General features: G+C 52.2%; 1 protein-coding gene across 1 annotated transcript in view; it reads right to left on the bottom strand.

The window, feature by feature from the left end:
- LOC140398666 (NACHT, LRR and PYD domains-containing protein 1a-like) overlaps positions 1–20,056 on the bottom strand; it is a 121,108-nt gene extending 101,052 nt beyond the window's left edge. The window contains exons 1-2 of the mRNA XM_072487674.1: positions 19,589–20,056; positions 12,016–12,072 (exon numbers count right to left, since the gene is read on the bottom strand). The gene's annotated coding sequence lies outside the window, so the exon portion shown is untranslated. The remainder of the gene's footprint in view (positions 1–12,015; positions 12,073–19,588) is intronic.
- Positions 20,057–22,179: the final 2,123 nt, after the last annotated feature.

Genomic DNA, 22,179 nt, shown 5'->3' with positions numbered 1-22,179 from the left:
GGACCCTGGTACAGAGGCAGAGACAGCAGGCGGGGTTGGCGTTGCCGAACTTGCTTCAGTATTATTGGGCGGCGAATGTGGACATAGTGTGGCGATGGTGGGAAGGAGAAGGGGTAGAGTGGGTTAGGATGGAGAAGGAATCTAGTTTGAGGGCTATGGTGACGGCAGCGTTGCCAATGGCTCCAAGTAGGTATTCATGGAGCCCGGTGGTGCAGTCCACAGTGAAGATATGGAATCAGTGATGAGGCATTTTAGGGTGGAAGGGATGTTGGTGCTAACGCCGCTGTGCGAGAATCATGGGTTTGAGCCAAGGGGGGATGGATAGTGTATTCAGAGGTGGAGGGAAGTGGGACTGGTCAAGGTGAGGGATCTGTATTTGGAGGAAGGGTTCGCCAGTCTGGAGGAGTGAAGGGAGAGGGGAGAGCTGCTGAGGGGGAGCGAGTTCAGGTATCTGCAGTTTAGGGACTTTGCACGAAAGATCTGGAGGGGGTTCCCTAGGTTGCCGGGATACATTCTGCTGGAGAGACTGCTGCTTCCGGATGTGGAAGGGGAGGGAAGAATTGGGGATATATACAAGTGGCTGGGGGAGCAGGGAGGCGAGCGGGTGGTGAAGATCAAGGAGAAATTGGAAGCGAAGTTGGGAGAGGAGATCAATTGGGGAGTATGGAGTGAGGCACTGCGTAGGGTAAACGGGACCTCCTCTTGTGCAAGGATGAGCCTGATACAGTTTAAGGTGATGCACAGGGTGCATATGACTCGGGCGAGAATGCGTGGGTTCTTTCAGGGGGTAGTAGATGAGTGTGAGAAGTGTGGATGGGGACCAGCGAATCATGCGCACATGTTTTGGGGTTGCAAAATATTGATAAAATTCTGGGCGGGAATGTTCGCAGTCTTAGCCAGAATAGTGGAGGAGGAGGTGGTCCCTGACCCTTTTGTGGTGATATTTGGGGTTTCAGAGAAGACTGGGCTCATGGAGAGGAGGAAGGCCGATGTCTACCCTCTCCCTTAGCTCTTCCAGACTCGCGGACCCTTCCCCCAAATACGGATCCCTCACCTTGACCAGCCCCACTTGATCCCTCACCTTGACCAGCCCCTCACCCCCTGAATGCACTACCCATCCCCATGATTCTCGCACAGCGGAGTTAGCACTGACATCCCTTCCTTCCAAAAATGCCTCCTTAGCTGATTCCATATCTTCGCCGTGGATTGCACATCCGGGCTCCCTGAATACCTACTCGGAGCCATTGGCAACACTGCCGTCACCATAGCCTTCAAACTAGACCCCATACACGATTCCTCCTCCATCCTAACCCACTCTACCCTTCTCCTTCCCACCACCGCCGCACCGTGTCCACATTCGCTGCCCAATAGTCATGATGCAAATTCGGCAACGCCAACCCCCCTGCTGCCTCTGTAGCAGGGTCCTCCCCACCCTCGGCACCCTCCCTGCCCATACAAAGTCTGAAATGATCGTGTCCATTTTCCGAAAAAAGGCCTTTGGTATGAAGATCGGGAGTGCTTGAAAGATAAACAAGAACCTTGGTAGAAAATTCAACGTTAAGTGCAGTGTATCCCACCTCCTAAGAACCTCCCTGGCCTCCTCCACCAGCTTCGTTAAGTTTCACTTATGGAGCCCCATCCATACCCTCGCTACTTGAATCCCCAAATACCTAAACCTATCCCTCGCTACTGTAAATGACAGCCCCCCTAGATTTGCCCACTGTCCCAGCTCATTCACCGAGAATACCTCGCTATTCCCTGCATTCAGTTTGTACCCAGAGAACCCTCCAAACCTCCTCAACAGGCCCATAATCCTTCCCATACTCTCCAAGGGATCCAAAACATACAGCAAGAGGTTATCGGCATAGAACAACACCCGTTGCTCCCTCTGTCCCCTCATAATCCCCCGCCACTCCACTGTCCCCCTGAGAGCCATCGCCAATAGCTGTATGGCCAGCACAAACAGCATCAGCGAGAGTGGGCACCCCTGCCTTGTACTCCTGTGTAAGTCAAAGATTTGTGAGCTCATATCATTCGTCCTCACCCTCGCCCTTGGTGCCACATACAGCAACCGCACCCATGCCACAAATCTCCGCCCATACCTTCCCAAAACTTCAAACAAGTACTGCCACTCCACTCGATCAAATGCCTTCGCCGCGTCCATGGACACCACCACCTCCGGTACTAGAGCCCCTGAAGGATTCATCACCACATTCAACAGCCTTCTTATATTACTCGTGAACTGCCTGCCCTTCACGAAGCCTGATTGATCTTCTGCAACCACCCCCGGGGCACAGTTCTCCATCCTCCCCGCCAACAACTTAGCCAATACTTTCACATCCATGTTCAATAGTGATATGGGTCTATACGACCCACATTCCACCGGACCCTTCCCTGTTTTGGGGATGAGTGTGATTACTGCCTGCGTCATCGTCTCCGGCAACCCCCCCTTCTCCAGGCTTAATTTAACGCCCCCAACCAGATATGGTGCCAGGCTCGCCGTGAATTCCTTATAAAATTCCACCGGGTACCCATCCGGCCCAGGGGCCTTCCCCGACTTCATACCCCTGATGCAATCCAGCACCTCCCTCAGACCCAGGGGTTCCTCCAATGCCTGCCTCTTTGCTTTCTCCACCTGGGGAAATTCCAGCTCATCCAGAAACCATCCCATGTCCCTCTCCTTTCCAGCCGGGTCTTCGTAAAGTCCCTGGTAGTACTCTCTAAATGCCTCATTTATCTTCGCTGGCTTCGACACCACCTCCCCAGCCCCAGTCCGTATCCTCAGTATTTCTCTGGACGCGGCCTGCCTACGCAGCTGGTGTGCCAGCATGCGGCTCGCCTTCTCCCCATACTCATATTGCACCCCTCTTGCCCTACGCAATTACCCTGCCGCTCACCCCATTGTCAGCCTGTCAAACTGCCCCGCAACCTTTTTCTCCTCGCCAATCCATCCATGGTGGGCACCCTCGAATATTCCATGTCTACCTCCACTATCTTGCTCATTAGACAGTCATGTTCCTCCCTCCTTTCCTTATCCGCTCGATCCGTAAACAAAATACTTTCTTCCCGGACCACTGCCTTCAGTGCTTCCCAGAAATGCCCGCTGACACCACCTCATACTGATTCAACTCCACATACTCCTTAATCGCCACCCACACCTTATCGCAAAAGCCTTCATCCGCTGTCATGTGAGGGTACCTTTAAGAACTGGATGTTTAAGCAATGTACCTTTAAGAAAACAGTGATGTCAGAGAGTGGGTGGAGCTCAGCTCAGTTCAACTTAGGGCTCGACCTATCCACTCTCGGCTCCAGGACACAGTTAAAATCTCCTCCCATGATCAACTGGTGCGTGGCCAAATCCGGGATCGCTGCCAGAAATCCCCTAATAAAACCACCATCATCCCAATTTGGGGCTGACACATTTACCAACACCACCGGTGCCCCTTCCAATACCCCACTCACAATCTCATATCTCCCACCCGGATCCCTCACCTCCTTCACAATCACAAATCCCATTTCTTTGCTCATTAAAATCGCCACTCCCCTTGATATCAAATCAAACCGAGTAAAAAAAACGTGCCCGATCCACCTCTTCCTTAACCTAACCTGGTCCTTCACACGGAGGTGCGTCTCCTGCAGAAAGACCACACCCGCTTTCAAGCTGCTGAGGTGCGTGAACACCCATGACCTTTTAACCGGCCCATTCAGTCCCCGGATGTTACCAACCTTACCGGAGGCTTACGCCTCCAGTCCTCTCTACCATCCGTCATCTTCCCTACTTAACTTCCGCCCCCTTAATTCCACCCTATACCTAGCCCATCCAAGATGGTCCCTTTCTCCACCCCTGACTATGTCATCTCTCAACCCTGCTACATCGCAGCGACCTCTTCCCCCCCCCCCCCCCCCCCACCCCCCCCCCACTTCCCCTCTCCCCCTCCCCCCGGCCACCCCTCTCGGCTTTCTCCCCCACCACCTCACTTCCGTTCACCAGCATAACCTGCTAGCGTGGCTGCCCCTGCCCAAAGGCACCTCTCAATGACTTCCCCACTCCTCAGCTCAAGGAAGAAGGCTCCCTGGTGACCTTACCCTCCCACACCCAAACAAGGACTTCTCCTGAACTTCAGGCAGCCTTCGCCAAAAGCAAATAAACAAATGTTAAAAACAAACAGCCCCATAAAACAGGAGGGGGGATGGGAACATCCATCCCCACATAAACTTTTCACCCCTGCAAAACTCCCCCAAAAAAGGCGAAAATCCCCCAATCCTGAAACCCTCTTCAAACATGCTCCCGACCATTACAAAGTGCCAGCACCCCGGTTCCCAAGCATTGTCTGCTCAGTTCTCCCCCAGTTTATGCTTAATGAAGTCTTCGGCCATTTCTGGGGTCTCAAAATAATACTCCCGGCCTCCGAACATCACCCATAAATCTGCCGGGGAGAGCACCCCAAACCTGATCTGCTGCCGGTACAGCAGCACCTTGGCCTTGTTGAACCTTGCCTGTCGCTTCGCCAACTCAGCTCCAATGTCCTGATAAAATTGGATGTTATTCCCCTCCCACTCGCAGATGTGCTTCTCCCTGGACCATCGCAGAATCATCTTTCTCCACAAATTTGTGGAGTCTCACGATCACCGCCCGGGGCAGCTCTGGGCTTCTGCCTCAGGAACCTATGCGCTCGGTCCACTTCAGGGGCCTTCTGCCACCAGCCCCACCAGCATCTTTGAGACATACCTCGTGGCACTCACACCTTCCATTCCTTCAGGCAGGCCCACTATTCACAGGTTCTGCCTTCTCGAGATATTCTCCGCTCCTCAACCTTTGCCCTCAATGTTTTACACAGGTCCCCGAGGAGCCCCACCTCCGCCTCCATAGCCACCACACGATTGCTGTGGTCCGAGTTTATTCCTTCGATCTCCCGAATCTGTGATCTCTGCACCTCCAAACCCCTCTCCACCTGTTCCAGAGAACTCTTTCGTGGTGCCGCAGCTTCTTCAATGGCCTTTGCGCAATCCTCACCCATTTCTTTCCTCTGTTGATGGAATTCCTCCTTGATAAAAGCTATCAGCTCCTGTATCTGGGGCCTTCCAGCTTGCATCAGCCCTCCCCGCCTGCATGTTTAAAGAGGCTTTTATGGCAGCACAAGACTGTTCCAACGTTTCTACAAAATTTCTCTTTTTCTGCCGAGTCTGGTGGCCAGCAGACATTTCACTCCCAGGGGAAACTACTCCTCTAACAGTCACCTCCACCTTTTCATCAAAATTCCACCTAGTATTAGTAAAAAGAGCTCTTTTCTGTGACTTTAAGCAGCAGCTGCCCTGTATGTGACCATTCACTCCATGGTTACATTCGGAAGTCCAACAGCCTCCTTATATTATTATAAAGCTGCCTGCCATTTACCTGTTTGATCCTCCGCTACCACCGCGGGACACAACCTTTCATCCTTCACGCCATCACCTTAGCCAGCACTTTCACATCTGTATTCAACAGGGATATGGGCCCTTACGACCCACATTCCAACAGATCCTTCCCCTTTTTTGGTATCAATGTGATCATTTTTGGCAGCTCCCCCTTCTCCAATGCCTCATTCAATGCCCCCAAGAGATGCGGTGCCAGGTCCTTGCGAACTTCTTATAGAATTCCGCCGGGTAATCATTGGGCCCCGGGGCCTTCCCCGACTTCATTCCCCTTATACTGTCCAATCCCTCCCTCAGCCCCAGGGGCTCCTCTAGTACCTGTCTCTTCTCTTCCTCCAACTGTGGAAACTCCAGTTTGTCTAAGAACTATCCCATGTCCCTCTCTTCCCCCTGGGTCTGCCCTACACAGCTCCTTATAGTAATCCCTAAACACCTTGTTTATCTTCCCTGGCTCTGACACCACATCCTCTGTCCCAGTTCATGGGCTGGATTCTCCGTTTTGGAGACTGAGTCCCCACGTCGGCATGAAAATAGTTGTCTTTTATGGCAGAAAACTGGTGCAAAATGGCCACCGATTCCCTGTTTTGCTGGGGGCTAGCAGGGAGGCAGCGTACAGCACGCACCTCTAGCTGCCGACACGGCCCTGAGCATTTCCGGTTCCGTGGCCGTGCATGCGCACGGCGGAAGCCTGCAGTGGCTGTGCCGTGCTTCATGTCGGACTCAGCCTGTGGACCGCACAATTGGTGTCGCCATTCAACCGCTTGTGTGCCCAGACTGCCCGCCCACAGTGCCCCAGCCCCGAACGAAGCCCCCCCTGCCTGCGGATGGCCCTCCCCGACTGTGGCGGTGCCGGATTGAGTCCGCAGCCGCCACGTGTGGTTCCCGGACAGTGTGACGTAACCCACGCCGTCAGGAACTCGGGGATGGAGCATCGCAGGGCGGGCCTCAGGCAACTGCCTGAGGCCGTGGATAATCGGCGCGGTGTACTCCTAGAGTACGCCTCTTGTCAGGGGGTGTAGAATACAAAAACTGTCGCCGAACGCGATTTCGGCAAGGGGAGCGGAGAATCCAGCCCCCTATCTTCAATATTTCTCTGGACGCGGCCTGCCTCCATAGTTGATGCGCTAACATTCGACTCACCTTCTTCCCGTATTCATACTGCACCCCTCTTGCCCTACGTAGCTGTCCTACCGCCCTCCCTATTGTCAACCTGTCAGATGCCCCTGTAATTTCTTCCTCCTTGCCAATCCCTCCTTGGTGGGCACCCTTGAATACTCCCTATCTACTTCCACTATCTCATTCATTAGCTGTTCATATTCCTCCCTCCTTTCCCGATCCGCATGTATCTTGAACGAGATAATCTCCCCCGGACCACTGCTTTTAGTGCTTCCCAAAATGTGGCCGCCGAAACCTCCCCACTTTGGTTCAATTCTACATAATCTTTAATCACAGCCCGCACTTTATTGCAAAACCCTCTAGCTGCCAACAACCCCGAATTGAGCCTCCACCCCAGTCATAACCATCTTTTCCATAAACCCACCCAGCTCCTTTGCCATTCGTATCCTACCCATTGATCTGGGGCTCGACTTATCTACCCTCGGCTCTAGGACACAGTTGAAATTTCCTCCCATAATCAACTGGTGCGTGGCCAAGTCTGGGATTGTTGCCAGCAAGCCCCCTCATAAAACCTACATTATCCCAATTCAGTGCATACACATTCACCAGTACCACCGGTGTCCCTTCTAATACCCCACTCACCACCCTGCTACCCTTTGTCGACCCAACTGAAAAAAGAAGAAAACGCCTCCATATCAGAGGACAGGAAAACCCCCACCCTCCAAACCCCACTCTACCCGTCTTCTCAATTACTTCAAAGTGCCATCACCTTCGTCTCCCAAAATTGTTCAATTCTCCTCCAGTTTTTGCTCCTTAATAAAGAAATTTCCCTCCTCTGGGGTCTCAAAATAATATTCCCGTCCTTCATAAGTCACCCATAGTTTCGCCGGGTAGAGCACCCAAACCTAACTCGCTGCTGATACAGAACCTCCATGGTCCTGTTGAACCCTGCATGCCGCTTTGCCAACTCAACTCAGTCCTGGTATATTCGGACCTTGTTCCTCTCCCATTCACAGTTGCGCTTCTCCCTGGCCCACTGCAGAATTTCTCTTTCTCCACAAACCTGTGGAGACTCACGATCACCGCCTGCAGCGGCTTCCCTGCTGTAGACGTCTGCCTCTCTGTGCACTCTGTCCACCTTGGGGGCTTGTCCAGTACCCCTTCCGCCACCAGCCCCGCCAGCATCCTCGAAACATACCTTGTGGCGCTCGTACCTTCCACTCCTTCAGGCAGGCCAACTATTTGCAGATTTTGCCTTGTTAATTTATTTTCCTGCTCCTCCACCTTTGCTCTCAACGCCTTGCAAAGGTCACCTAAGAGGCACACCTCCGGCTCCAGTGCCACCACCCATTCGCTGTGGTCCGATATCATCCTCTCAGTCTCTTGGATCTGCGACCCCTGAGCCTCCAAACATTTCTCCACCCACTCCCTCCATCAATCCCTTCAGGGGAGCCGTGCCACAGCCCCTTCGATGGCCTTTGAATGATCCTCCAGCATCTCCTTACTCTGCTGGTGGAACTCTTCCTTGATGAAGGCAATCAACTGTTCCATCTGGGGCTTTTCTATTTGCACTGACCCTTCTCCATCTGCCATCTTTCCACTAGCTGCTGTGCCACAGGTCCCCTCCAACTCCTTGGCCAAGTCCTTCACCTTCTTCTGCTGAGTTTGATAACCAGCAGACATATCACTCCCAGGGGTGGGAGGGGGGGACTTCTCCTCCGACCTTCAGTTGAACTTTTCCGTTGAGGTTACACCTGCTTTCGGGTAAAAAGAGCTCTTTTCTATGTCTTCAAGCAGGAGCTGCCCTGTGTGCGACCACTCACACCATGGACGCCAGCGGAAACACGTCTGGAGTGCTCACTTAACCACGATTGCCAATTCCCTATTAGCGATAGCCTTCAGCCATGCAGCCAGAGGCTTTGGCAGTCAGTGGGGGTTATGGGTGGTGCAGATAAGCAGGGACAAGGGTTGCCCCAGGAACGGGTACACATGATGCAGGAGTTGGTATGCTGGGGCCGCGAGCGGTTGCCCCCCCCCCCCCCCCCCCCCCCCCGTGCAGAGGGTCCCCCATCCCCACTGAGCACTGGGATGGCAAGCCCAGCACTCCCGGGCTCTTTGCCTGTGAGAAAAGATGGTTATTCTCCTCTTCGGCTCCCCACAGAAGCCCTTCCGCCAGGTTCACCTTTTTCAAAAGGAATACTAATCGGCGCTAGTATGTCTACTTGCTGGGGGGACCGCTGAATGAAGGAAGGCTGTTGGTTATGGGTGGCTCTATTTAATTATATGGAAATGGGGCTGAACTGGTGCTAAATGGTTTCTCACCACGTTACTGAGAGATCCCTATTTCACCTACGGGAATGGGCCGGTTGCTTCGCAAACTGTTTGATGCCTGGCGAGGTTCTCGTTTTTGGCCTCTCCCATTATTTACTGGCCTTGATTCGCTTGAGCGAGACCGTAATGAAGCCAGAGAATCGCTTCATGCCAGAGCCTCATGTTTCCAAATTTGCCAGGGAGGATAGAGGCCAGCCAAAGTAATGAGAAAGCAAGCCACAATCCATATAGAATAGCACAGATGTTTATGGTAAATGAAGCCATATATGTGAGAAACTTTGGTTGTGGATCAAGTTGGGTCCCTGGAATTATTGTCTCTTAGACCAGATCCTTTCATACCAAGTGGACGTGCAGAGATAAACCGTTTGTGAACATATGCACTACTTGATGAGTAGAGAGATGCTCCAGCAGTCAGTGTTGCCATCAAGAAATGTTTCCGAACCTGTAAACATCGAAGTGCCCGATCAACACGTTAGAGACACAACTGATACATCTGTGGCAGCAAAAAATGATGAAGAGGTACCTGTCATGGCAGTCAATGTCGATCCTGGGAAAGCAACCCAGACAACAGAACTGAGCCCCGCGGCAAAGGTCAGGAAACCCCCTCCAAGACTATATTTCTAATTGTCCGGCTGGAGGATCTGTGGCAGACTGAACACGTGGTCAGTGGGAGGAATGAGCCAGTTTGTATGACCATAACAACTGGCCTGTGACAGTCCATTCGGGTAGGACCAGTGGATCCTCACCTCTGCGATGTGTGCCAACCTCCACATTGGTGACCGTTCTGTCCTCGTCCACCTCCGTAACCTCCAGGACCATTTCTCAAAGGTAGTGAGAGTTCTTGTGTCTGCCACCCCTCTGCCGGTCTAGTACCCCTTCACGACGATAGTGGGAGAGCTTCTCCTGTGGAGACACAGCGAGAGCATCGTTAGCCACATGAGGAGGTTTGGTGTGGTGTGAAGGGAGGTTTGGGGTGCTGGAAGGGTTGGGGTGAAAGAAGGAGGTGGAGGGGGGTGATGAGAGGGTTTGGGTGAAGGGGGGTGAAGGGCGGGTTGGGGGGGCCAAATGGAGGGTTGGGGTGGGCTGATCGCATTGGTGGGGGTGGGGGGGCTGGTGTGGTTCATGAGGGGGTTAACTCACCTGTGCTGCCTTGTGTAGTTTGTTGACCATCTTGCGGCACTGGAGGCCAGTCCTCCTGGTCACACTGCCTGAGCTGACAGCCGCTGCACTTAGTCCCAGGCAGCTCCGGCTGCCCTGTGGCTCACCCTCCATAGGAACAGGACATCCTTCCTGGCCTACACTGCATCCCGGAGCCTCCAAACCTTGGGGCCGGTCATCTCAGTGCCATGGCTGCGAGCTGAATGGGGTTGGCTGTGCAAGTGCTGTCTAAGTGCTGCTCGACCTTGTTACCAGGGGTCTGGCGAGCACAGTCCTGGCGAATCAACTGTTGAGCTTTTATTTGCGGCTTGAAGCCAGTGGAACCTTGTTAAGTGGACCAGTTAACATTCAATAGTGTTGCCGCCTCGCTGGCCGAGCGCCGGGAAGCTCGCGGAAGTTCCTGATCGCTACCACACTTAGAAATCTTTCTGGAGAATCGCATCCTGGGTCTCTGGATTACTAGTCCAGTGACAATACCACTATGCCACAGCCTCCATGCTTCTGGCTGGAAAAGTTAGACGGGCAAAGGTAGCCAGATGAGGAGTTGATTGAATGTTTCTGGGATGGTTTCTCAGAACAGCACGTTTTGGAGCCAGCCAGACAGCAGACTGTAGCAGACCTGGTATTGTGCAACGAGATGGCATCAAGTAATGGTATCATAGTGAAGGCACCCCGAGGTAGCAGTGATGGTTTTGAGAGGACAATCAGATTACTGTTCAGTTGAAGATTTGAGGAAATGCTGGAGAGAAAGGAATGTGTTTTGGTCAGAGGGGTGCTATGCAGGAGAATGCAAGGGAGGTCAGAGATCGCTTAATGCCATTTGAAAGTAGCACAACACTCATTTTTATAGATCTAATGAGATCATTAGAGAAAATTCAGAGAGTTGGGGAGTAGCCTCTCTATGTTTTCCTACCATCTTCTTGTTCTCAGATTGCTTCAGCAACAGGTTTTTCTGCAGTTTTTCTGACCCATGTTAGGGTCCATTAACTCATTACGGTTGGATGGCTGGTTTAGCTCAGTGGGCTAGACAGCTGGTTTGTGATGCAGAACAAGACCAGCAGCACGGGTTCAATTCCTGTACCAGCTTACCCGAACAGGCGCCGGAATGTGGCGACTAGGGGCTTTTCACAGTAATTTAATACTTATGACAATAAAAGATTATTATTATCATCACACTCTCACTCTGCGATTGGCTGGGAAACCCATTACCAATGAGTTTCAACCCACTACCACACTAGAAATTCTTGACCACTGACACAAACTGACTTGTCTGTGGTTACCTGGTTTAACTCTCACTTTTTGAACATGCTTTTAACATTTGCAATCAAAACAACTTTACGGAGTGGCATTAATATAGTAAATCATCCCAATGTGCTTCACAGGGGTGATAGCGGACACAATTTGACATCAAGGTTATTAGGACAAGTGAAAGAGATAGGTTTTAAAGAGCAGCTTAAAGAGGAGACAGAGGTAGAGAGATGCAAACCTTGGAAGGGAATTTCAGAACCTAGGGTCCATGGGACTGAAGGAATGGCTATCAATAGTGAAGCGATTAAAGTCAATGTGGAATAGGCAGAATTGGAGGAGAACACCGATCCCCAAGTTTTAGAGCAGATTACAGAGATAAGGAGCAGAATCCATGGAAGGATTTGAAATCAAGGCTGATAAATTTGAAATGGACCAGAAGCACATGCAAGTCAGCAAGCCCAGACACAATGGATGAATAGTAATTGGTTTGAGTTCGGATGTGGACAATAGAATTTCGAATGTATTAGAGTTAACGGAGGGTGAAAGAAGTAAGGTCAGCCAGGAAAGCATTGCACAGTCAAGCCTGGAGGTAAAAAAGACATGGGTGAGAGTTTCAGCAGCAGACCAGCAGAGGTAGGGAAGAAATGGGCAATTTTCTGGAGATAGAGATAGGCAATCTTGCAGACTAATAGCAACTCACTCAAAGGATAAATCACAGTTACAGTTCAAAAGCAAAAATTAAAGTTTTACCTGACTCCAAACTTGAATCTTCTGCTATACTGCGAAACTTCAGAAATGCTTCATCATCTGAAATAATAAAGTTATCAGAACTTAGCAATAGCAATGCACTGAACAAGTCAGGTTTTTTAAATATAAGACAGCCTTCAAGCACAGCTGTTCACAGCATTATCTAATTCAATAATAATCTGATAACCTGTATGATGAGAAAATTCCTAATTGATTTTTGCATTTTACCTTGAAATCCCAGTGGAACAATATAATGGTTTTACAGTTTCTCTGCAGACCTCATTCCAACGTTTATGGCCAGTTTCACATTATAGCGGTCAAAGTTACATGAGAATGTAGGAATAAGGGGCGGAATTCTCCCCCTCCCCCACGCCGGGTGGGAGAATCACCCGGGCGCCGCGCGAGTCCCGCCACGCTGCCGCGACGCCCGCCTGCGATCCTCCCACCCCTCCCAAACCGGCGCGGCGCGAATCACGGCTGGCCGCTGGGAGAATCGCCGCTTGCCGTCGGTAATGGGCGAGCGGCGATTCTCCGGCCCGGATGGGCCGAGCGGCCTGAGCAACACGACAGGTTACCGCCGGCGCCATTCACACCTGGTCGCTGCTGGCGGGAACAGCGTGGGAACGCTGGGGGGGGCGGCCTGTGGGGGGGCGAGGGGGGTTCCTGCACTGGGGGGGGGGGGGGGGCTCAAAAGGGGTCTGGCCCGCGATCGATGCCCACCGATCAGCGGGCCGGCCTCTCTGAAGGAGGACCTCCTTTCCTCCGCTGCCCCGCAAGATCCATCCGACATCTTCTTGCGGGGCGGCCGCGGGGAGGACTACAACCGCGCATGCGCGGGTGACGTCATTTACGCAGCGCCGGTTGCGTCATTTACGTGGCGCTGCTTTTACGTGGCACCGCTTTTACGCGGCGCCAAGGCCCGGTGCGCTCCTAGCCCCCCAGGGGCGGAAGAATAGGGGGCTGGGAACGGCCTCCGACACCGGAGTGAAACACTCCGATTTTCACTCCGGCGTCGGGACTTAGTCTCCCGATGGGAGAATTGCGTCCAAGAGTTATTATAAGTTCACCAACTCCATTTACTCATCTTTATTTCATATTGTTTGATACCCTTACCAATGAAACCTATTAAAAATATCAGTCACTCAGCACTTCGGGGAGTTAGTTCCACATTTCTGCTGCCCTTTCTGTGAAAAAGGTACTTCCTGAGCAGGGATTTCATTCATCACCAGACGTGGCCAGGCCGCCAGGCAAACCAGTGTGTCCTGGCTGCAGACTCAGGAGTGGTCTGCTCTTCAGACACTCCGTGTCCAATGGGGATACCGCCTCCCCCATCGCCCAACAGAAATAGCCATCCCTCCTTGTTTCTTTTCACCCTGGCCTCCAGATCACCACACCACCTCACTGCCAGAGCCTCCCTGATTAGTCCCAGCAAAGCCACCCTGAATTACTTTGTGAGGCACGATCAATTTGACTGGAGACGAAGTTGAATCCAAACTGAGGCTTTATTAGTATCAGATCTGTGGCCACCCACAGCAGCTGATGAAATGGCTGCGAGCTGGAGGCCACGCATTTTTATAACCCGGCTCCTGGGCGGAGCTAGCATGCAGGGGCCCAGGTGAACCTGTAGTGCAGGTTCTACCGTACAACCCCATATATCAGAACACAGTGGTTTACCACATCCACCCCCTGTTAAAATTGAGTCCGGCGGGGGTGGTGGATAACTATGTACAATTAGTAATTTTAATATTTACAGAGCAGTAAAAAAAAAAGTCTCTGGTCATCCGGCGGGCCGGTCAGAGGTTCAGCCGGTCCGGCGCCTTGATGGTCCTTTGGGATCGACAAAGTGGAGCCGGCGATGCTGGTGCTGTCGTGGTCGAAGTTGACTCTGGGAGCGTGCCAAAATCCTCTTCATCAACGGGGGGTGGGCAGGGGGAGGACGGACGGTCCTAGGGGGGGTGATGGGGGCGCCGGGGGAGGGGAGGGTGGTGCCGGGGGTGGTGTGGGGGTGGAACCTGCTGGTGCCAGCTCCCTGAGGGAGATGGTATCCTGGCGGCCGTCGGGGAATGCCACGTAGGTGTACTGTGGGTTTGCGTGGAGCAGGTGCACCCTTTCCACCAACGGATCCGCCTTGTGGAGCCGCACATGTTTATGGAGAAGCACGGTTCCTGGAGCTGTGAGCCAAGTTGGGAGCGATACCCCGGATGTGGACTTCCTGGGGAAGGCAAAAAGACGTTCATGCAGTGTACTGTTAGTAGCAGTGCAGAGTAATGAGCGAATAGAATGTAGTGCATCAGGGAGGACCTCTTGCCAGCGGGAGGCCGGGGATTTTTGGACCGTAGGGCCAGCTGGACGGCCCTCCATACCGTCCCATTCTCCCTTTTCTACCTATCCGTTTCCCCGGGGGTTGTAGCTCGTCGTTCTGCTGGAGGCGATACCCCTGTTGAGCAGGAACTGATGTAGCTCATCACTCCTGAATGAGAATCCCCTGTCACTGTGGATGTAGGCAGAGAAGCCGAACAGAGTGAAGATAGAATTAAGGGCTTTAATGACGGTGGCAGACGCATGTCGGGGCATGGGATGGCGAAGAGAAACCGGGAGTATTCATCGATCACACTGAGGAAATATGTGTGTCGATCGCAGGAGGGGAGGGTGCCTTTGAAATCCACGCTGAAGCGTTCAAAGGGGCGGGAGGCCTTCACCAGGTGCGCGCGGTCCGGCCGGTAGAAGTGCGTCTTGCACTCCGCACAGACCTGGCAGTCCTTGGTGATCGTCCCTACTTCCTCGATGGAGTAGGGAAAATTTTGTGCCTTTATGAAGTGGTACAACCGAGTGACCCCTGGGTGACAAAGGCTGTCGTGCAGGGCCCGGAGTCGGTCTACCTGTGCGCTGGCACATGTACCTCGGGATAGAGCGTCTGGGGGCTCGTTGAGTTTGCCAGGGCGATACTTACTCTGGTAATTATAGATGGAGAGCTCGATTCTCTACCGCAAGATTTTATCATTTTTGATCTTGCCCCGCTGTGTGTTGTTGAACATGAAGGCTACCGACCGTTGGTCAGTCAGGAGAGTGAATCTCCTGCCGGCCAGGTAATGCCTCCAATGTTGCAAAGCCTCAACGATAGCCTGGACTTCCTTTTCGATGGATGAATGCCGAATTTCTGAGGCATGGAGGGTGCGGGAAAAGAATGCCACGGGCCTGCCTGCCTGGTTGAGGGTGGCGGCAAGGGCGACGTCCGATGCGTCGCTTTCTACTTGGAAAGGAAGTGTTATGATATTAGGGGTTGTACAGTAGAACCTGCACTGCAGGTTCAGCTGGGCCCCTGCATGCTAGCTCCGCCCAGGATCCGGGTTATAAATGTGCGTGTCCTCCAGCTTGCAGCCATTTCATCAGCTGCTGTGGGAGGCCACACATCTGATACCAATAAAGCCTCAGTTTGGATTCAACTTCGTCTCCAGTCAAATTGATCGTGCCTCAATTTATTAGTATCAGATGTGTGGCCTGCCACAGCAGCTGACGAAAACCATGAAACTCTACGCCTTGGACTGTGAGTGTGACCGTGCAGTACCCCCGGATCGCTACGCGATGGGATCCGGAGGCCAGGGAGATACTTTGATTGGTAGGATGTTCCTTAAGGGAGCAGCGCCTTACCGTATTCGGGTGTACAAAGCTCTTGGTGCTCCCGGAGTCCAGTAGGCAGGAGGTCACATGGCCGTTGACTTTCACGCTGGTGGATGCGTTGGTCAGCGTATGTGGTCGGGACTGGTCGATTGCCATGGATGCGAGCCGTGGTTGATCGTCAGGCAGTGAGGCGGCCGTTGAGTTGGGGTCCTGAAACGCCGTTGGTATTCATGTGCTGCGGGGTGGACAAGATGGCGGTGCCCGGAGGTCCTGGGGATTACAAAATGGCGGCACCCATGGAACGCACGTTGCGGGGGTGGAGCAAGATGGCAGCATCCATGAAACGCACGTGTTGTGCGGGGGAGAAGATTGCTCACACATGGCCTGGGGAGGATAGCGGCGCCCATTGTCCGTGACTGGGGGTGGGCGTGGGGGCGACCGCGGCCGCTGAGCGGGCTTGGCACACCGCTGCATAGTGGCCCTTCTTCCCGCAGGCCTTACAAAGGGCAGCGCGGGCCGGCAGTGTTGGTGGGGGGTGTCTTTGCTGGCCTCAAAAATAGCATCTGGGCCCCCCGGAGATCACTGCCTGGCATGTAGCGCAGGCTTATTGGGTGGGTAGCGCCTCCGCTGGGTTGGCTGCCTGTGGGGCCCATGAAGCGTAGGAGGAGTGGGCCGTGCGGTTGGGGGCATAGGACTGGACATTGCGCAGGGCGACCGTCATGGAAAGCGCTAGTGTTTTAGTCTCTGCGAGGTCGCGCATGGCTCCTTCTAGGAGCCGCTGCCTGATAACATCAGACCCAATCCCAGTTACAAAAGCGTCCCGCATAAGGAGATCGGAGTGCTCCTTAACTGTAATGTCCTGCCAGCCACAGACCCGCACTAGTGGGATCAGGGCCCTCCAGAAGTCCTCGATTGACTCACCAGGTAGTTGAGTACGCGTTGTGAGTGCGTGTCTGGCGAAGAGCGTGTTCGTCTTCTGCTCGTAATTTTCTTTGAGTCGAGTCATGGCATCAGCGTAATTGGGCGCATCCTGGATCAGCGGGAAGACTTTGGAGCTGAGTCTGGAGTACAATATTTGAATCTTCTGAGCCTCTGGAATTGACATGCGCTTCAAAACAAGCTCGCCAGTGCTGGAAGTCCTTTCTGGCGTCGCTTGCGTGTGGATCCAGCTGCAGGTAGCATTGTGGATAGCACAATTGCTTCACAGCTCCAGGGTCCCAGGTTCGATTCTGGCTTGGGTCACTGTCTGTGCGGAGTCTGCACATCCTCCCCGTGTGTGCGTGGGTTTCCTCCGGGTGCTCCGGTTTCCTCCCACAGTCCAAAGATGTGCAGGTTAGGTGATTGGCCATGATAATTGCCCTTAGTGTCCATAATTGCCCTTAGTGTTGGGTGGGGTTACTGGGTTATGGGGATAGGGTGGAGGTGTTGACCTTGGGTAGGGTGCTCTTTCCAAGAGCCGGTGCAGACTCGATGGGCCGAATAGCCTCCTTCTGCACTGTTAATTCTATGATCTATGGTTTAATCCGGAGGTCCATCTTCTGAATCTGATACTAATAAATTGAGGCACGATCAATTTGACTGGAGACTAAGTTGAATCCAGACTGAGGCTTTATTAGTGTCCGATGTGTGGCCTCCCACAGCAGCTGACGAAATGGCTGTGAGCTGGAGGCCACGCATATTTATAACCTGGCTCCTGGGCGGAGCTAGTATGCAGGGGCCCAGGTGAACCTGTAGTGCAGGTTCTACCGTACAACCCCTAATATCAGAACACAGTGGTTTACCACACTTTGTTATCAGGCTTCCTCCAGCATTCCTCGCTGGGAACTGACTACAGTCTTCAACGGTGGTTATCATTCCCAGAGTGCTGCCAGGACTGGAGAGCATATAGTCATCTGGTGACCAGCAACTTTTGGAGGCAAGACTTTTGTAGGCAATAATAATAATAATCTTTATTATTGTCACAAGTACCCGTATGTTAACATTGCAATAAAGTAATTGTGGAAATCCTCTAGTCGCCACAGTGTACCTGAACAGTGCCTGTTCGGGTACACTGAGGGAGATTTCAGAATGTTCAATTCACCTAACAAGCACGTCTTTCGGGACTTGTGGGAGGAAACCGGAGCACCCGGAGGAAACACACGCAGATACAGGGAGAACGTGAGACTCTGCAGAGACAGTGACACAAGCTGGGAATCGAACCTGGAACCCTGGTGCTGAGAATCAACAGTGCTAACCTCATTACATTAACACTGCAATGAGGTTACTGTGAAAAGCCCCTAGTCGTCACATTCCGGCACCTGTTCGGGTACACAGAGGGAGAATTCAAATGTCCAAATTACCTAATGGCATGTCTGTCGGGACATGTGGGAGGAAACCAGAGCACCCGGAGGAAACCCACGCAGACACAGGGAGAACGTGCAGATTGCGCACAGACAGTGACCCAAGCTGGGAATTGAACCTGGAACCCTGGCGCTGTGAAGCCGTAGTGCTAACCACTATGCTACCATGCTGCATGAGTTAGAACACGGGAGGCACTCCAATTCAGGCATAGGCAAGATAGTGACTAACTCTAAGATGTGGTGCTCATGCCACTAAGGGATTTTGCTTGTAAATGGCCAACATGCACAACCATACAGCGGAGCTCACTTTACAGAGAAATGTATCACTAACTTTCAACATGAAACAGTCACGCTAGAAAATTGTCCATCTCTGAGATTGCCTTCCTAAGGGATGCTCAGTTCCAATTACTGGAATGCCTGCAATGAATCAATGGCTATGGTCATTATCTTCCTTTGCAGGCATTGCCTTCTCATCTGACTTGGCTAACTCTGGATATGCATTATCTTTATTCATAGAATTCCTACAGTGCAGAAGGAGGCCATTTGGGCTATTGAGGCTGCGCCGGCCCTTGGAAAGAGCACCCTAATTAAGCCCACGCCTCCTCCCTAGCTCCGTAACCCAGCTAACCTTTTGGAAACTAAGAGATAATTTTAGCATGGCCATCCACCTAACCTGCACATCTTATGGAGGAAACCGGAGCATCTGGAGGAAACCCATGCACACACGGGGAGAAAGTGCAAATTCAACACAGTCACCCGGGGCTGGAATTGAACCTGGGTCCCTGGAGCTGTGAGGCAGCAGTTCTAAACACTGTGCCACTGGTTTAGGGGCTGGTTTAGCACAGTGGGCTAAACAGTTGACTTGTGATGCAAAACAAAGCAGAACAATGCCAGCAGCGCGGGTTCAATTCCTGTACCGGCCTCCCCGAACAGGCGCCGGAATGTGGTGATTAGGGGCTTTTCACAGGAACTTCATTGAAGCCTACTTGTGCCAATAAGTGATTATTATTATTACTGTGCCGTCCATTGTTATATATTAGTGTTCATCGCTTTGTTTAAGATCAAATAAACTTTATCGCTATTGTTTTGCCTCTGTTAGATTAAACAGTTAATCCTTCCTAACCGTTCCACTTTTATTCACATCTATTTAATAGTTCAAGACTCCAAAAATAAGACTGTCACCGGAATGTCAGCTCCACTGCATGGAGCACTCCATATCACAGTCAGCCACTATCTTACCGATGCTTGAATTGGGGTGCCTGCCATGTTATATCTCATGCTACTGAATCATCAAACAGCAATTTTCTGCACCCTAAATACCTCTTTGCCATTGTGTACATCTGCATTGTGAAAATTCAAAAACAAATAGGGAAAATCCCTCACGAGAGGGCGATAGTAGACCGGAGAGGAAATAAATCCATGGAAGAGGTAGCATAGAGATAAAAATAAAGGTGCACTTTCTGTTGGATAAGGAAAAGGCTATAAATTATGACCTGGATCATACAATTTTTCAACTCAAAAATGGATAGCCAATTCTAGATGTAATTTCCTCAGCCATATTTCTCCCCATATAATATGTATTGCTAAAATAACACAAAGAAAAATAATGAAACATTTACCTTCGTCAGCGTAACGTCGTCTTTTTGTTACTGTTTGTACAGCTGAATCACGCAATTCAACTTTATCTTTCTTAAATGTTTCATCATCTGAAATAATAATGTTAGCATTTAGGAATGGCAGTGCACACAAACCTATTAATTTTCTTTCTGATACCAATTCGGAAGAACAAATAATCAGTAAAAAGCATCCTTTCCTGCTCTCATAAATATTTAACAAAGAAATTGCTGCTTTCTTTTGGTTGGAAGGATTAATAAATCTAACACAAGAATTTTAGATCGCAATGAACCTTCCAAAGCAAATCACTTGTTTTCCGAGAAGAAATTTTTCACTAGTTTGGCACTAAAATCTGGATAATCCAGAAATGACTACAACATTGCCAGTTTCACAATTCTCAAGTGGCTAAAAGCCACTTAATCTGTGTAACTTTGATACTGAATAGTGGCACACTCCTGTGATACTTTCATTTGTGTTTGATCAAGTGCATAAAAAGTTGATGCAGCCATTTCCTTGTTTGCCATATCAAATGTTACAGTTCAGTGAACATCTTACCATAATTCTGGAACTGTCATCAGTCATTAACCACCTTCCTAGAGAAGTTAATTATTCTTGGCTGCATCCTTGAAGGTCATTAACTATTATGGATGCGAGTCTCCTATGCCACTTCTGCAGATACTCTGCTGTTTATTTTTGGTAATGAAGGCCAATGTGTACTGTATCATGAAGACTCAGTAATGAGTTTAGCTGTCCCAGAATTACAGTGGGCACCATTCTCCGGAAAGATTTCCAAGTGCTGTAGCGAGCAGGAATTGACGCGTGTTTCCTGGTGCTCGGCCCGGCGAGGCCTGCAACATTATTCAACGCTAATTGGTCCACTTAACGAGGCCTCACGGGCTTCCCATCCCGAATGATGGCTCGCCAACTAATTCGCCAGGACAGCGCTTGCCAGCCCCTCACTAGCAATACCGAGCAGCACTTAGGCTGCACTTACTCAGCCAACCCCAGCCAGCTCGCAACAATGGTGTCGAAGAGATCGGCCCCAAGATTCTGGGATGCTGACCTGGGTCGGCTCCTGGATGCAGTGGAGGCCAGGAGGGATGTCCTGTTTCCCCAAGGATCTCGGAGGGTGAGCCACAAGGCAGCCAGTGCTGCCTACGATGAGGTGGTGGCGGCAGCAGTAACTCGGGCAATGTGACAGGAGGACTGGCCTCCAGTGTCGGAAGGTCAACGACCTACACCAGGCCGCACGAGTGAGTAGAAACCAACATCTTCCCCCCCCACCCCCACCCCCAAGGGAGCACCCTCCAGGCAACCCCCAACCCTCCAGCCATCCCTCTGTTCCTTCAGCACTCCCTCCACCGACCCCTTCAACCCTCCCTCCGCCCCCCCCCGCCCCCCCCCAACTGTGAACCATGTGTGTGGCTAACGATGCCCTCAGGAAAAGTTCTCCCGTAATCCGCGGGAGAAGGCCCAGACTGGTGGTGGGGTTCGAACTTGATAATCCTCACCTCCTTCGATGAGCGGGTGCTGGAGGTGGCTGGTGTCGTCGAGAACAGGGCGGTCACCTGTGTGGAGGCAGGCGGATGCCACAGAGGTGAGGGATCACCAGGCTCTACCCAGAGGATCTGTCAAACGTGAGTTGTGATAGACTTACTGAGTGACCCGTTCCTCCCACTGACCACATGTCCATTCTCCCGCAGGTCCAGCAGCTGACAGCGCCGGCCCATCCCGGGTGGCCCCCTCTCCTGACTTCACGGAGAACACCTCGGAGGAGAGCTTTGAGGATACAACTGTTATAGTCGCGACACAGCTGTCATCCCCACCCTCCACCAGCGCAGACACACACATCAGTGGGACATGTTAGTGGTCAGGCTTCTGGGCACAATCTGATGAGCACCAAACTGCTGCTGATGTACATCTGGTGGAGGCAGGAGCCCCCAGGCGAGACAGCAGTTGGAGGTCTGCTGGATCCCTGGACCCAGCTGGGACCCAGCCTGATGTTGTGACTCTGGCACAGAGTTACCCGGAGCTGATGGGGACGATAGGGAGAGGCAGGACGTTCAGAGGGAAATGTCAGCATTCCTCCAGCAGATCCATAGCCGATTGGAGGAGTCTCAGAGGCTTCGGGTGCAGGAGATGGTGTCGGCAATGAGTGGCACCAAGGCCAACACTGCTATGGCGGCGACTGCAGTGGAGAGGCTGGTGCACGGAATCAGCAGCATGAGTGGAGGTGTTCAAGGCTTGGCTCAGTCAGTGATGGCCATGGCTGAGGGCCTCGGCAGCACTTCCAGCTCACTGTCCAAGTCCCACTTGGACCTTTTTGAGGAGCTGTGGAGCATATCCCAGTTTCAGGTTGGCATTGTCGAGGTGCTGTGGAGCATGCCCTGTTCGCTGGGGGACAGGTCCCGGTCACTGATCACCATGGCGCAGACATTGGGGAGCCGTCAGGGCTGGCAGAGCCAGATGATGCAGGGGCAGCTGCCCCTCCTTCCCAAGGTGACTCCCAGAACCCTAGAGATACCGACCGGGGCGAGGGGATGCTGGGTGCCAACCTGAATCCCCCCGCCCCCGACAACGGCATGTCTCGGACTCA

The sequence above is a fragment of the Scyliorhinus torazame genome, chromosome 1 (genome assembly GCF_047496885.1).
Source record: "Scyliorhinus torazame isolate Kashiwa2021f chromosome 1, sScyTor2.1, whole genome shotgun sequence".
NCBI lineage: Eukaryota > Metazoa > Chordata > Chondrichthyes > Carcharhiniformes > Scyliorhinidae > Scyliorhinus > Scyliorhinus torazame.
Note: the sequence above shows the minus strand (reverse complement) of the source record. Positions and strands in the feature narration are given on the sequence as shown.